A 15,199-nucleotide genomic window follows, 5' to 3' on the forward strand; every position below is an offset into this window, starting at 1 on the left:
GGTGGTGGACAGTGCAGTGATGGGGGTCAGGACAGAGCTAACGTCTCCGGGACAGAGCTAAACCCTCACAGAGAGTCTGAGCCAATCTTATCTCCTTCTTAGGGGCAGGGCCACCTGCTGACTTGCTGGTGACGAAGTACTGCAACTGCATCTCAAAGATTCAGTCATTTAGGGACTTCCCTGGAAATCCGGTGATTAAGACTTTGCCTTCCAATGAGGAGGGGTTGCAGGTTCCACCTCTAGTTGGAGAGCTAAGTTCTCACATGCTATGTGGCCAAAAAAAAAAAACCAAACAAACCAGAAACAATGTCATAAAAAATTGAATAAAGACTTTTAAAAAATAGATCATCACATTAAAAAAAATCTAAAAAAGAAAGATTAATTTATCCAGTTCATGGAGCTGCACCTGAAGCATCCCTCTGTAACGCCCCCTGCCTGGGCAATGTCTGGGACCATCCAGTCTGTCTAGTGGGCTAGTCCACCCCTGTCAGGAATGCCCAGCTGCTCCACTGAAGCCTGATAGCCTCCCTGGCCCTGGGCTCCTTCATCCCGCAAGAGTTTGAGTTGGCTGTGGCTGCACTGGGCAACTCTCCTGTCCTGGGTGCACCTTCTCAGAGCTGCAGGTCCTTGGTCTCCCCCAGCACCAAAACTGTGGCCATTCCTGGAGCCCCCAGACCCCACACAGCCCAAATGGCTCTCCCACCACTGCATTGCTAAACCTGTGTGAGGAGCTGATGTTCTGGGGTCCACGTCTCTAGAGGTGGGAGACAGGGGAGAGCCATGGCTGTCACTGAGGGGGTGGGGGTGGCAGGGAGACACTGTAGGTTAACTACAGCTAGCCACCTCTGATGGCGTGTTAGTTTCCAGGCTCTGCCTTAAGGTCGCTAAATATGTTACATTCATAAATCCTCATCCCTATGAGGCAAGACTAATTTTACCCCCATTTACGAGAGGAAGAAACTGAGGCCCTGACTTCAGACAAGAACATCCCTCTGAGAATCACTCAGTGTGGAGACCGGGGACCCAGCTCCTTGGCTGCCGGCCAGCTGCCCTGTCCAGGTACTGCTGCACACAGACCTGGACTTTTCCCTGACCTCCTGCCCAGTGAGACTCGAAGGAGGGAGAAACAGAGGCTGACTCAGGGACAAGCTGGTGGTCCCAGGTGTGCCCAGATCAGATCCACTGGCTGCTGGGTCCCAGCAGGACACAGGGCTGCCCATGTGCCTTCCTAGGAATATTTGGTGCCCAAGGGATTAGAGGCACCGGCCGCAAATGCAATCACTAAAGGGTTCAGTCGAGGGAGGATTAGCCAAGGGAGATTTGGAGGAAGTTATCCATAAATCTCTGTGGCTCCTGGAGGCAAAGATTACTTGGGGATCAGAAGAGGTCCTGTTGGATGAGCAGAAGCCGACAGCAGGACATCAGGTGCTTGCTTTGCTGGGGTTCCCAGCACCCCCTCAGAGAGCCCAGGCTGAGTCTCAGGGCAGTGGGGGCCCTGGCCAATGCGACCCTCCCTGGAGACTGGGCCCTGCAGGAAAGGGTGCCTGCCTGGGGTCAGGCCTCTGGCTTTGGGTCACTCCCTCCCTCCAGGGGCCACACTGTTCTCATCCACCACATGAGGCTCCTGCAACCCACCAGGAGGCCACCAACCACAACGGGCAAGTGCCCCAGCTGCCAGCAGGGGATTATTTGATTCTAGGCTCTGCACCCTTATGGAACCTGCCTGCCAGAGTCCATCATCCTGCCCCTGTACAAGGCAGGTAACTGAACCTCCCCCTGATATGAACCTACAGCGGTTAAAGGAAGGGTTTGTGACATGTGCCCAGCATGGTAAGAGCTCCATAAACAGTCTGTGGTTATCGTCAACCAAGGGGCCTTGCCAGCACTCCCATTCTGTGAGTGAGAAAGAGGGCTCCATATACGGCCCCATGCTGCCACCTGGCAGTCACAGGGAAGGAAATGAAACTGAAGAGTATGAGGAAAAGAAGGGCCTGAGTTCTTACCAAGCAAAAAACGCTTTACGTGAATTATCTCATGAAAGTTACCTAATAACTCAGATAGAGTGGTATTGCTATTTATGTGGCCAGAAACATTGCTTGTGTCATTTGACTTAATCTTACTTACAACACCCCTTCAGGTGGAGATTTATTTTCTCCATTAAATAGAGGGCAGCAAGTTTCAGAGAAGTTAAGTAACTTTCCAAGGTCACACAGCAAGCAAAATCAGAGTGAGAATTTGAACCTGATCTGTTTGGAAGCTGAGCTCCTAACTGAGCATCATGTGCCTCCCCCAGAGAAGCTCTGGATCCTCTCGCAGGGGAGGGGATTTGGCATGGAGGACAGGTGTGAACATGGAGGGGGACTCAAAGAAAATCAAGCACTTTGGTCAGGGAAGCATCCACTTTCATCTTGGATCAGATACTGAGGGCAAGGTCGCAGCCCAGCAGTCTTCAAAGTTATCTAAGCACTTTGCAAACGTGTGTTCCATTCCCTCAAAGGTGGGCACAGAAATGAAGATTCAAAAGGCAGAGCCTGGGAAGAAATACCATAAGTAAGGGAACCTCTTCATTTTCACCTTCATCCTTCACAGATTTAATATTTCTCCCAGTGCATTTGAACCACACTGAATAAAACATAACATCACCACAGGGAGGACCTTAGAGATCGTCATGCTCATAGTGGGCACTCAATAGTGTGTTCAGTGACAGAAAGAAGAAAGGAATCGGCCTGGGACACTGAAGCACAGCGTTGGGGAGAGATGCCCCCGAGGTCATACAGCTACAGAGTTGGGTCTAAACTTTGGGTCTCTGATTCCCTGTTTTCTTTCTACTCCACTAACAGTTCCCAGAGTGGCTGTACCACAGAGGAAGCGGACGGAAAGCCTACATGCCAGGTGAAGGTGCTGGGGAGCACGTGAGAGCTTCAGAGCCAGGGGAGTGGCCCGCCAGATTCATGATTTTTACCAAATAACTAGTCTCTTCTGGTTCCTTCCATTGGCTATGAGAAGGTTCATCTGGAGAGAGGGAGGGACCAATCTTACAAATCCTAGACCTGGGCCTGTTAGCATATCTAGTCCTGGGCCAAAATTGCTTTTCTGTCTTCTGACTAATACTTGCCCCAGACTGGTCCTTAATCCTTACACCTCCAGCCCTCCAATCCCCCACCCCGAGGGCTCCTTGAGGGAGACGAGCATCGCCCTTCCTCCACTGTCAGGGTCCTTCTGGACCTGCACTGAGTTTACGGGGTGATATCTCCCCTCATTCAGCTACCAGGGACCCTGAAGCATGCCAAAGCCTGGGTTAGGCCCTTTCACAACATTATTTTATTTAATAATTCTCACAACCACATTAAGAGGCAGTAATTTTTTCTCTTTTCACTAGACTTGTTTTTAGATTCACAGAAAAACTGAGCAGAAAGTATAGAGAGTTCCCACATACCCCCTGCCCCACCACCTCCCCCACCATTAACATCCCCCACCAGAGCGCTACACGCTACAGTCAATTAACCTACGCTGACCTGTCCTTATCAAAGCCCACAGTTTATCCTAGGGTTCACTCTTGGTGCTATGGTTCTATGGGTTTGTGTAACAGAGCAGGACCCTATGAGGCCTTCCCAGGACAGACCCCTCCTCCATATCCTCTGCTTTAGCTCCTCTCCGAAGGACCAAGATAATAGCACACGATGCCCATTTCCTGAGTTGTATTATAGATGCTAAAACCCCCACCAAATGAAAGACATTAACTTCTTGATGACCATGAGCACATAACCCCCAGCCTACTAGGGGTTGGCTGCCCCCCAAGCAGGGGCTCTGAGGCAGGAGCCAGTTCCTCTCCCAAGCCAGGCACACAGCTTTGGAGTAAGTCTCATGTGTGCCTGAATTTCAGCTCCGCCCCACGAGGCCTTGGACAGACCCCCAGTTTCCTTGTTGTGGTGTTAATCCTCGCCAGCAGGTTCCAGGGTTGGAGACAAAGGGGCACAGCTCCTAGCACACAGTGGCTGGCTCTTATTTTTGACTCAGGTGGGACTGCCCGGCTGGCTCTAGCTTGGAAATACCTCCTGTCCAGAAAATGTGTCTAAAGGGGGCCAGGGGTCCTGGAGCCCACCTTCCAATTTTCTGGCTGGCAAACAGGAATTAATTAGGCCTCCATTAGAGCCATTACAACTTGATCACCCATGAAGCAGATCCATGTGCCCCATCTGATTTTCATTTCCGAAGTCAGGTAGCAGCATTGACCTTTCTGCGAGGCGCTGAGGCTGACAGGAGCTTGTTAGTGTGAAGTCCCTTCCCCGGCAGCCAAGGCCAGGCAGCTTCTCATTTGCTCATCTAGTGCAGTGGAGCAGTTGGCGCTCCTTTATAGGCACATCAAGATTTCTGGGGATTTTGTTAAATGCAGACTCCAGCCCTACTCCTGTTCCCAACTATTAAATTAGGGTCTGCAGAGAAGGACAGGAGCCTCTATTTGCACCAAGCTGTTCCTGGTGATTTTGGTTTAGAAACCACTGCCTTAGGGCACCCCAAGGCATCTGCCTCACCACTGGCCTCTCCAAGGAGGAGAGCCCAAGAAGCAATGCTGGGAAGGTTCATGTGAGTTCATGGAGGAGGAAGGGGGAGGAAGGATCTCACTGTCCTCCACCCTTCACAGAGAGGCACTGTTAGCTTGGGGTAGGAACCGGGACTCTAGAGTCACAAACACAGCACTGTAAACACCAGCTCAGCCACGTATATTAGCTGTGTATCTTCTCGGATCACTTCTAGCTTTCAGAATCTACTTAACACTAAAATGGGAATTCTAGTAACTATTTCAAAGAATTGTGCTTCTTGAGATTATATGAGATTCATTAGGGAAATGCATAACAGCAGACCTGGCAGGTGGACCTGTCATCAACTTGTTGCCTTTCAACTCCAGATCCGCCCTTCTTTGCTCACTTTGTAGCTGCGGCTGGACCCTGGTTTCTGCTCTGCCAGCTGGTGCTCAGTCAGTCCAGTCGCCCAGTCGTGTCTGACTCTTTGCGACCCCGTGGACTGCAGCACGCCAGGCCCCCCTGTCCATCACCAACTCCCAGAGCTCACTCAAACTCATGTCCATCGAGTCAATAATGCCATCCAACCATTTCTTCCTCTGTCGTCCCCTTCTCCTCTTGCTTTCAATCGTTCCCAGCATCAGGGTCTTTTCCAGTGAGTCAGTTCTTCCCATCAGGTGGCCAAAGTATTGGAGTTTCAGCTTCAGCATCAGTCCTTCCAATGAATATTCAGGACTGATCTCCTTTAGAATGGACTGGTTGGATCTCCTTGCAGTCCAAGGATTCTCAAGTCTTCTCCAACACCACAGTTCAAAAGCTTCAATTCTTTGGTGTTCAGCTTTCTTTATAGTCCAACTCTCACACCAATACATGACTACTGGAAAAACCATAGCTTTGACTAGACGGACCTTTGTCAGCAAAGTAATGTCTCTGCTTTTTAATATGCTGTCTAGGTTTGTCATAGCTTTTCTTCCAAGGAGCAAGCGTCTTTTGAATTCATGGCTGCAGTCATCATCTGCAGTGATTTTCAAGCCCAAGAAAGTAAAGCCAGCTGGTGTAATGTCAGGCTTTGTCAGCAGAGGGTGCTAGAGGGACACTGGAAAGCACACAGAGGCAGAGTGCCCCTGCTGGCTCCAGGGTGCTTTTTTTCTTCCTACAAGGTGACTGCCAGCAGCATCTGGGTTCTCTCACCCAGCAAGGTACCCCCGCAGGTGTCCTCCAGTCAACAGGAGCCCCGTGAACATCTTCACCATCCAGTGGGCAGCAGGCACACACTTTCCGAAGTGGTCTGGATCTCACCCAAGTTATTTCTTTCATTGTTGGGTAATCTCCTTCATCCTTTGAGGCATCAGCTGCTTCCTGCATTTTCTATTCCTCTGTTCTCTAGAGTCTCCTATTGCCCCTTTTAATAGTTAATTACCTTTCACTAGTTAATAATTCTTTGTATTAAAATACAAAGAATATACCCTATTCAAACAGCTGGTATGATTTTTGTCTCCTGAATGGACCCTGGTGAATATAGAGTAGGTATTTTTAAATGATAGCTCGTGTGCTCTCTATGTGTATAAAGTGTTTTTACATACACTATTTAACAGGCAGGGAAAAATGACCATATACCAGAAGCTCTGGTGACTCTGGAAAATGTATCCCCAACCTGAACGACTCACTTCCTTCTTCAAGGGGTTCTTGGGTGTTACCATTGTACGCTTCTCAAGGACAGTCTAGGGGAGGCTGTAAGGGAGTGATGGTGACACGAACACAGCCATAAAGAAAAGCACCACAGTCCTCTGCAGAAATCATGTAGCTCTCAAAGATTACACTAGGAGAAAGATTCATAAATAAGGACCAGAAACTAGTGATGAGGGACATGGCTCACGAGGGAGGGAGCACAGTTCTTCTGGGGTAAGAAGAATATGTGAGTCAGAAAAGACCCTGAAAGCTCAGCCTGTGTGTCCTCGGCCATGCCGAAATACTGTGAGTGACTATGGGGCGGTTTGGAAACTTCAGTACGCAGCCCTCTTTCTCCTCTTCGCAGCTTGTGCAGGTGTCAGCAAAGGGAGGAATGTGTTAAAAAGAGCCCATTTACATTGTTCTTTAGGTGTGCATGAACCCCACAGATCCCATCAATAGGGCAAGATTCTGGTACCCAAATTGAAGAATAGCAGGTGGAGTTCCCCTCCCCACCCAACCCATAGGAAGCTGACTCAATGAGGCTTCCTTCTGACTGGTTCCATTACTTCTTCCCACCTCAGCAGCTGGTAACCAGGATGGAGGCAAGCCTTGGATGGACTATCTGTGGTCAATGGTCCGGCCACGTGCTCTTGTCTCTAGGCTGATCAAGGACTGTGCATGATCACGTTGGTGGGAACCCCAGGGTCCCAGTGGCGAACTCTGGGCCGTGCCTTCCCAGCAGGGACATCCTGCCCTCTGCATGGACCTAAGATCCCTGACTACATGCCCTAAGTCGTGGCGGTCCAGAGAGCAAGGCAGTTGGAAGGGAAGCACGTAAGGGCCAAAATCCCATTTGAAGAAACTGAAGGTGGTCAAACAGAGAGGCATTTGCAACACTGAGATTACAACCCAGGGCCCGGCATTTCTTGCATTCACTGAGAGTTAATGCAGCCCTTTCAGCCACGGAAAGGATGGGACTTTCTCAAGTACAGAGAAGCTGATCTGGGCTGTGATTAGTGGAAATGGCCACTAGGTGTCACTGCACCACCACCAGCCCTGGCTGCACCGTGGCCCGGATTCCACCTTTCCAGAGCAAGGTCAAAGCTAAAGACCAACTCTGGCTGAATGGAGGAGCACTGTTTTTTCACCCCATGCATACAGTTTAAAAAACTTTTTAAAAATTGAAATATAGTTGATGTTCAATATTTTATTATTTTCAGGCGAGCTACCAAATGATTTGACATTTGCATACATTATGAAATGATCACAGTAAGTCTAGTAACCATCTGTCCCCATACAAAATTATTACAATATTATTGACCATATTCCTTATGGTATAATATACAGTGAAGGGGATTTTGAACTTCTGTCATTGAAAACCTTGTAAAAGGAACAGCAACTCCCAGGTCAAAGGAAAAGAGTCCTGTTTATTTCCCTAGAGAGTGGGTCTCTCTCTTCAGATAGGACAGCTTCGATGACAGCAATGGCCAGGCTAGCTGGATACTCCCACCGAGCCCACACTGGAGAACTGTTGCTGCCACATTGCTAGGGGCTTGTTTTTCCTGACTAGTTGCTTCCCCTTAATGATGCCTGTGACTTAGAATCCTTAAGCTTTGGCTCCCCAAGTGTGTGCCATGGAAGGGACCTTAGATATCTCCAAGTTCAGCCCCTTCATTTTAAAGAAGGAAGTCCAGAGAGGGAAGTCCTCAGAGCACACACAGCTGGATGGAGGCAGCACCAAGATTTAAACCTGAGACTCCAGAGGACTTGCCCAGTGCTCTGTCCACTCTGCCATGCTCCCTGTATTCACACTACACAAGCTCAGCCGTTCATTCTCTTAACACTACTGGCACTCACTCTATTATATTTTCTCTTCTTTGTGCCTGAACAGAATTGGAAACATCGAAAGACATAGGATGACATGGCATGTCAGTGATCGCATGAGAGCTGCACAGTTGGAGGGTGGGGGGATCAGTTCCCTTCCCCGTGGTCAAGACTATTTACTAATGTCATCCAATCTTTATGCAAAAGGGGGGGCAGAAATGAGATGGAGTCAGGCAGGTGATAGGGCAATTGTGCATACAGGGCAGCCTAGATGGCAGCAATGCCAGACTGGCTGGAGACTGCCACTGAGACCACACTGGAGACTTGAGTTGGAAGGAACCTTTGGGAGGCGGATGCTTTGAAGCTGTAACAACTGTGACCTCCAGGGGGCAGTGTTTTGCCACATCCTGCTCAGTCCAAGGCACCTCCACGCACAGAAGAAAGCAAATCTTTTGAGGGAACAGAGATCCAACCGGTCCATTCTAAAGGAGATCAATCCTGGGTGTTCATTGGAAGGACTGATGCTAAAGCTGAAACTCCAATACTTTGGCCACCTCATGTGAAGTGTTGACTGACTGGAAAAGACTCTGATGCTGGGAAGGATTGGGGGCGGGAGGAGAAGGGGACGACAGAGAATGAGATGGCTGGATGGCATCACTAACTTGATGGACATGAGTTTGAGTGAACTCCGGGAGTTGGTGATGGACAGGGAGGCCTGGCGTGCTGTGATTCATGGGGTCGCAAAGAGTCGGACACGACTGAGTGACTGAACTGAACTGAGGGGTGTTTAAAACAAGAGTCTAACTGTGGGGGAAAAAAGTAAGACATAACAGTCTGGACTTGAAATTGATCTCGGGAAGGCAGTCATTTTATCGTTTTGCCTGTCTCTTCTCTGACTCAGGCAATTAGATAGTTGGCAGAGCTGTAAGGTTGGGGAATTATGTCTCTGTGTCCAGAACCTTTCAAGTGGTCCTTCTCCTGTCTGTTGTCCAGAGTTGTTCATATCCTTATATACCCTCTGGGGGCATTCAGTGGTCTCAGAAAGAATGGCCTAGAATCTGGCTAGAAGGGTATAGTACCTGCTGCAGCCTGGGCAGCCTGGAGACTTTCCACCTTCCTCTCCACTGACCTCCACCAGGCTGCAAAGTTGGCCCAACTGCCCATCTCACATCCATCTGCTCAGAACCAGGCCAGTGCTGCCGCTCGACTCATTACTGACCACTCCGCTGGGATATTAAGCCCTTTAGGCTCAGCTGCTGCTGCTGCTGCAAAGTCGCTTCAGCCGTGTCTGACTCTGTGCGACCCCACAGACGGCAGCCAACCAGGCTCCTCTGTCCCTGGGATTCTCCAGGCAAGAACACTGGAGTGGGCAGGCTCGGCTGGGGGATGGTTAATCAACAACCTTGTCAGAGTGATGGATTCTTCTAGGATTATTGCTTAATGAGCTTGTTTAGAGGTAAAAATCAACTAGGACATCAGTTCTCAGGGAGCAGGAAGGAGGGGAGCAGTGAGCTGGGAGGTGGTGGGAGGGATCTCAGATATTCTAGGCAGCAATGAGGGGCTGGGGCGGGGAAGTGTGGTGAGAGGCCTCTGACCAGAGCAGAACTTAAGCTTGGATTCATAGTCGCCCTGGTTGCTGCAGCCCAGAGCATTTCACCACTCAGTGGGGCTGCAAAGCAGTGGTTCCTAGAAAGTCATCCAAGGACCACGGGCATCACTTGCTGTGCTTAGTCACTCAGTCGTGTCCAACTCTTTGTGACCCCGTGGATTGTAGCCCACCAGGCTCCTCTGTCCATAGGGATTCTCCAGGCAAGAATACTAGAGTGGGTTGCCATGCCCTCCTCCAGGGAATCTTTCCAATCCAGGGACTGAACCCAGATCTCCCACATTGCAGGTGGATTCTTTACTGTCCGAGCCACAAGGGAAGCCTTTGAGCTTTTTTTTTTTTTTTTTTTTTAAAAAAGCAGATTCCCAGTTCTAGCATCAGACTCTCTGGGTCAGAATTTCTAAGGCTTGTTATAAAAGTTATTCCAGGTGACTTTTACACACAATGAAGTCTGAGAACCACAACCTGATTGGCATCGTAAGTCAGCAGTTCTACTGGCAACAGATTTTGAGTGATTGGGTGCTATGGCCTCCACTCCCATCAACGCCCATAGACCTCAGCCTTCCTCCTTCTGTTTTAGTCTCTTGTCCCTGGCCTCTCCCATCTTATTTGTCTGTGTTGCTCCCTGCCATGCCTCACCTGTCCTCCCCGTGTCTGTCTGAATCATCCTCCTCCCACCGCCCCGCTGTCCATCTCCATCTGCTTGTCTTTCCCTCTCCCTGCATTTGTCACTTTCCTCTGCACTTGTGACTTGGAAGGCAGCAGAGAGGCAGAAGCCTTATTCTGCCTCTGGGCAGGGTGAGCAGACACGTGGGCTGCAGAAGTTGTGAAATTTTGTCCCGCTTAGGGCTACAAGCAGCCGTGGCCATTTCTGGCCACTCCCTATAATGTCTGGCGAGGGTGGCGGCAGCAGCTTCATCATTCTTTCTTGGTGGTGAACCTGGGACTTGGTGGCGATCTTCTCTGGCCTAGGGCTTCCCTGGTGGCCCAGACAGTAAAGCATCTGCCTGCAATGTGGGATACCCAGGTTCGATCCCTGGGTCAGGAAGAGCCCCTGGAGAAGGAAATGGCAACACACTCCGGTACTCTTGCCTGGAAAATTCCATGGATTAGAGGAGCCTCAAGGACTACAGTCCGTGGGGTCACAAAGAGTCGGATACGACTGAGCGACTTCACTTTCTTTCTTTCTCTGGCCTGTGCTCCTCCAGCTGAACCAACAGCTTTGTGAGCAACTCGCTCCCTGTGTTAAATTCCTCCTTCTTAAAATACCTTGAGCAGTTCCTGTTTTACACTTGCTTGATGCCGCCTGCTACACTCTCTGTTCCTCCCTCCCACCTAACCTTTACTTCTATTCCACAGTCTCTCCCCTTTCCCTGTTCCTAGCCCCTCCTCCTAATTGGCTATTATATGAAACTTAAGGCTTTAAATGTTTAGATTGGATAAGTTGTAGTATCTCCATTCTTAATTTAAAACACAAGTGAATTGAATGTGAGGTTCCTGTTTTTGAGATTGGAAAACCCATCACTGGACTGAGTTGGTTATCATCTAAGGTCCTTGTGGACTCTGTCCTGGGGGTCAGGGCCCTGATGGAGCACAGGGAATAGGGAGGCATACATGTGCTGTGCCGCTCCACTGCAATCCTGCCTCTGCCTGGAGGTGGTGAGAAGCAAGCTGTTCAAAGGAAACTATTTCTGTCCTAGGGAAAAGCAAGACTGATGTCATCCCTGATCAGTGGGCTTGCATGTGGAACTGTTCTCTGGGGCTGGGCTGTGTGTGTGTGTGTGTGTACACGCGCATATGCATGTGGGCTGGGCTTCCCTGGTGTGTGTGTGTGTGTGTGTGTACATGCACTTTCAGATGTCCACCCTCACTAGGGTCACCACCGGCTCTGGGGAAGCAAGACTGTTCTTCCTGCTCCTCCACTTGAGGGCTTCCCAGGCCAAGTTGGGTTTCAGTCCAGGTGTTTGGTTCAGCAAAGTGTGTTGGACTTTCTACCTGAAAGTACAGGTAGGTGAACATCATCTCTGAGTCCTGCCAAAACAGCTCATTCATTTTTTTTTTGAACTTTCTCCTTTTATTTTAAAACAGTCTGTCTTGATCGGTCAGGACTCATTGTTTTGCATAACAGCCTAGGACTTGGGGTCTTCAGGCATTAGCTCTGTCTACCTCTGAAGCCCATGCTGATAACCATGGCCATCTATCCTAGTTAGCCAAGCACAGGGCAAGGGCTCACAATGACGTGGCCCAGGCTATGCCGTGTGTCTCAGCCTGCTGTGCTTCTGAAATGATTGCAGACCCTTAGCAGCAGCCCCTGTGAGAGGCAGTCAGTTGGCTGTGTGTGTGTTCCTTGTACCAGGACACATCCGCCTCCAAATGCTAACCTAGTTCCTGAGTGTGGGTATTTGCATGATGGCACACCCTTGCCCATGCCACTGACATTTTGATTGTTTTTTTCTCAGAAAAGTCACACTCTGGAAGGTTCCTGCCCTCCTATTCTTGACACACACGTTTGCAAGTATTCCCTCACTGGTGAGATGCATTCAGGAATGGGTTCTCAAATGCCAGTTCTCCTGAGTGAGGTCTGGCCTGGTCACTCTGGAATCTATTCTGTACTCTAGTGGGTCTTTTGGAACTATCTGATGACTTCACAGACTAGGAGGGAGGGAGGTGCTTGCCTTGCTGGTTGGATTTCCCCTTCCCCAAAGGTATTTTTCATCCAGAACTAAGATCTTACTTGCCATGAAGTTGAAGACATTTATTGGAACCATGTTTTATTTTGCCATCTGGCTGTGAAACAGTCAGGATTCAGATATCAGAGAGTATGATTAACTCTGCAAACACCCAGCGAACCACTCCCACGCCACGCACAGCATCCTGTGGGTGGACAGACTGAGAAATGACTGGGTTGGTGGGAGAGGACCAAGATGCGGCTTTCCCCTGCCTTCCCACAAGGGAACATCTTCTGCTTCTTTCTCCTGGGATTCCAGGTTGGTGTCTCGAAATATTCAGATAACTTGTTTTATGACCTTGGGCGAACCAGAGCTTGACCCAGCTGAGGACCCGGTCCAGGCTCCTTGAAGGCAGCTTTGACTACATCCAGGTAGGGCAGGCTTTGATGTATATCACCCATGGGGGTGGCATGCTCAATGGAACAAGAGCCAGATTCTCGAGTGATCACTGAGAACTCATCCTAGGGAAAGACACAGGCACTCAAACACAGAAGGCCCAGGGTGAGTAAAGAAGCTTTTCCTTTCTTTGAGTGACTGCAGAGGTAGGCCCCCTTCCCACAGATGCTACTCTCAGGACTACCAGGCAACAGAGGGTACCACGTGCTGGCCAGGCTGGCCGAGTTCCATCACACCCGTGGCTCCAATGGATGGCAGTGACTCTACTTCATTCTTCAAAATTCTCCAGATGCGGAGGGGGGAAAAAGATGGTGGAGGAATAGGACGGCGAGACCACTCTCTCCCCCAGAAATTCTTCAAAAGAACATTTGAACGCAGAGTAAAGTCCACAAAACAACTTCTGAATGCTGGCAGAGGACATCAGGCACCCAGAAAAGCAGCTCATTGTCTCCGAAAGGAGGTAGGAAAAAACAGAAAAGATAAAAAGAGAGACAAAAGAGGTAAGGACGGAGCTCCATCCTGGGAAAGGAGGCTTTAAAATGAGAGAAGTTTCCAAACACCAGGAAACACTCTCACTGGTGAATCTGTGGTGAGCATTGGAACCTCAGAGGGCCACATAACTCGGAGGAAAAAGAAAGAAATAATTAAAACCCACAGATTACCCGCCGAACGGTAACTCCCAGTGGAGAAGTAGCGCAGACGCCTGCATACACCATTAGCAACCGGGGGCTGGGCAGGGAGGAGCCGGCTGAACTGCTTAGAGAGAGGACTGGGCTTGAATGCCACGAGGGCAATCTGAGAGAACTGGGGATAGCAAAGCAGACTGTGGGATAGCTTCCCTGCGAAAAGGAAGAAAGCTCTAACCTAAGACTCCGCCAGCCCCGCTCACAGAACAAAGGGCTGAGCAGAGCGAGCTGGCTGCAGTCGGCCCATCCCCCATCCCCCGCTGAGACAGGCAGGGAGGGCAGCCAGAGCCAGAGGGGGCAACCATGGCCCCAGAAAGGCATCCGATACAAACTGCAGGCAGGCTTGTTGCTAATCAAGACTTCTTGGGCTCGGGCCGGTCGATATCCGCCTGAGAAGGTGTGCTGGTTGTACACCCAGAAAACTGGGGACTGGGGAGGCGATAAGTCGCAGTGACCGCACTCGCCAAACACCTGGTCACCTGAGCTGCTCGGACGGGGGAAGGCACAAAACGCAGGCCCAACCAAGTCTGCGCCTTTGTGGAGTACCCGAGTACTTGAACTTGAGCCGCTCAGACCTGGGAAGTGCATACAACCCAGTGCCGGCCTTGGACAGTTCCCAGCAGAGCAACCTAGAGCCTGTGCAGTGTAGACTGGGACAGCACACACGCTGTGAGTGGGGGCAAACCCAGTGTGGCCGAGACGCTACGAGCACTCCCCACAGATGCCAGAGATATTTGTCTGCAGCATTCCTCCATTCCCAGAACAGGACTGAACAAGTGAGCCTTAAAAAGTGTCCACCCGCCCCCTAATATCAGGGCAGAAATTAGACACTGAAGAGACCAGAAAACAAGCTAAAACAGAGGGAACCACCTTGGAAAATGACAGATAGAGAAGTCTAGAGGTTACTCCAAGAATAAGACCAAAAACCAGAGGCAAGAGGCTTAAGCCTGAATCCTGAGAACACCAGAGAACTCCTGACTCCAGGGAACATTAATCGATAGGAGTTCATCAAACGTCTCCATACCTACACTAAAACCAAGCACCACTCAAGGGTCAACAAGTTCCAGAGCAAAACACACCACGCAAATTCTCCAGCAACGCAGGAAAACAGCCCTGAGCTTCAATATACAGGCTGCCCAAAGTCACTCCAAACCCACTGACATCTCATAACTCATTACTGGACACTTCATTGCACTCCAGAGAAAAGAAATCCAGCTCCACCCACCAGAACACTGACACAAGCTTCCCTAACCAGGGAACCTTGACAAGTCACCTGTCCAACCCCACACACAGCGAGGAAACTACATAATAAAGAGAACTCCACAAACTGCCAGAAGAGGGAAAGGCCACCCCAAGCAAAGCAATATAAGCAGGATGAAGAGGCAGAGAAATACCCAGCAAGTAAAGGAACAAGATAAATGCCCACCAACACAAACAAAAGAGGAAGATATAGGGAATCTACCTGATAAAGAATTTCGAATTTTGATGGTGAAATTGATTCAAAATCTTGAAAGCAAAATGGAGCTACAGATAAATAACCTGGAGAAGAGGATTGAGAAGATGGAATAAAGGTTTAATAAGGACTTAGAGGAAATAAAAAAGAGTCAATATACAATGAATAATGCAATAGATGAGATCAGAAACACTCTGGAGGAAACAAACAGTAGAATAACAGAGGCAGAAGACAGGATAAGCGAGCTAGAAGATAGAATTGTAGAAATAAATGAAGCAAAGAGGAAAAAAGAAAAACGAATTAAAAGAAATGAG

General features: G+C 49.6%; 1 protein-coding gene across 1 annotated transcript in view; it reads right to left on the reverse strand.

Moving 5' to 3' along the window:
* Positions 1–12,415: 12,415 nt before the first annotated feature.
* Positions 12,416–15,199, reverse strand: part of CAPN13 (calpain 13) — a 69,549-nt gene continuing 66,765 nt past the window's right edge. Inside the window, exon 21 of the mRNA XM_088841730.1 lies at positions 12,416–12,811. The gene's annotated coding sequence lies outside the window, so the exon portion shown is untranslated. The remainder of the gene's footprint in view (positions 12,812–15,199) is intronic.

Source organism: Moschus berezovskii, chromosome 11, assembly GCF_049115385.1.
Source record: "Moschus berezovskii isolate FMDL1 chromosome 11, NW_MosBer_1.0, whole genome shotgun sequence".
NCBI classification, from domain to species: Eukaryota; Metazoa; Chordata; class Mammalia; order Artiodactyla; family Moschidae; genus Moschus; species Moschus berezovskii.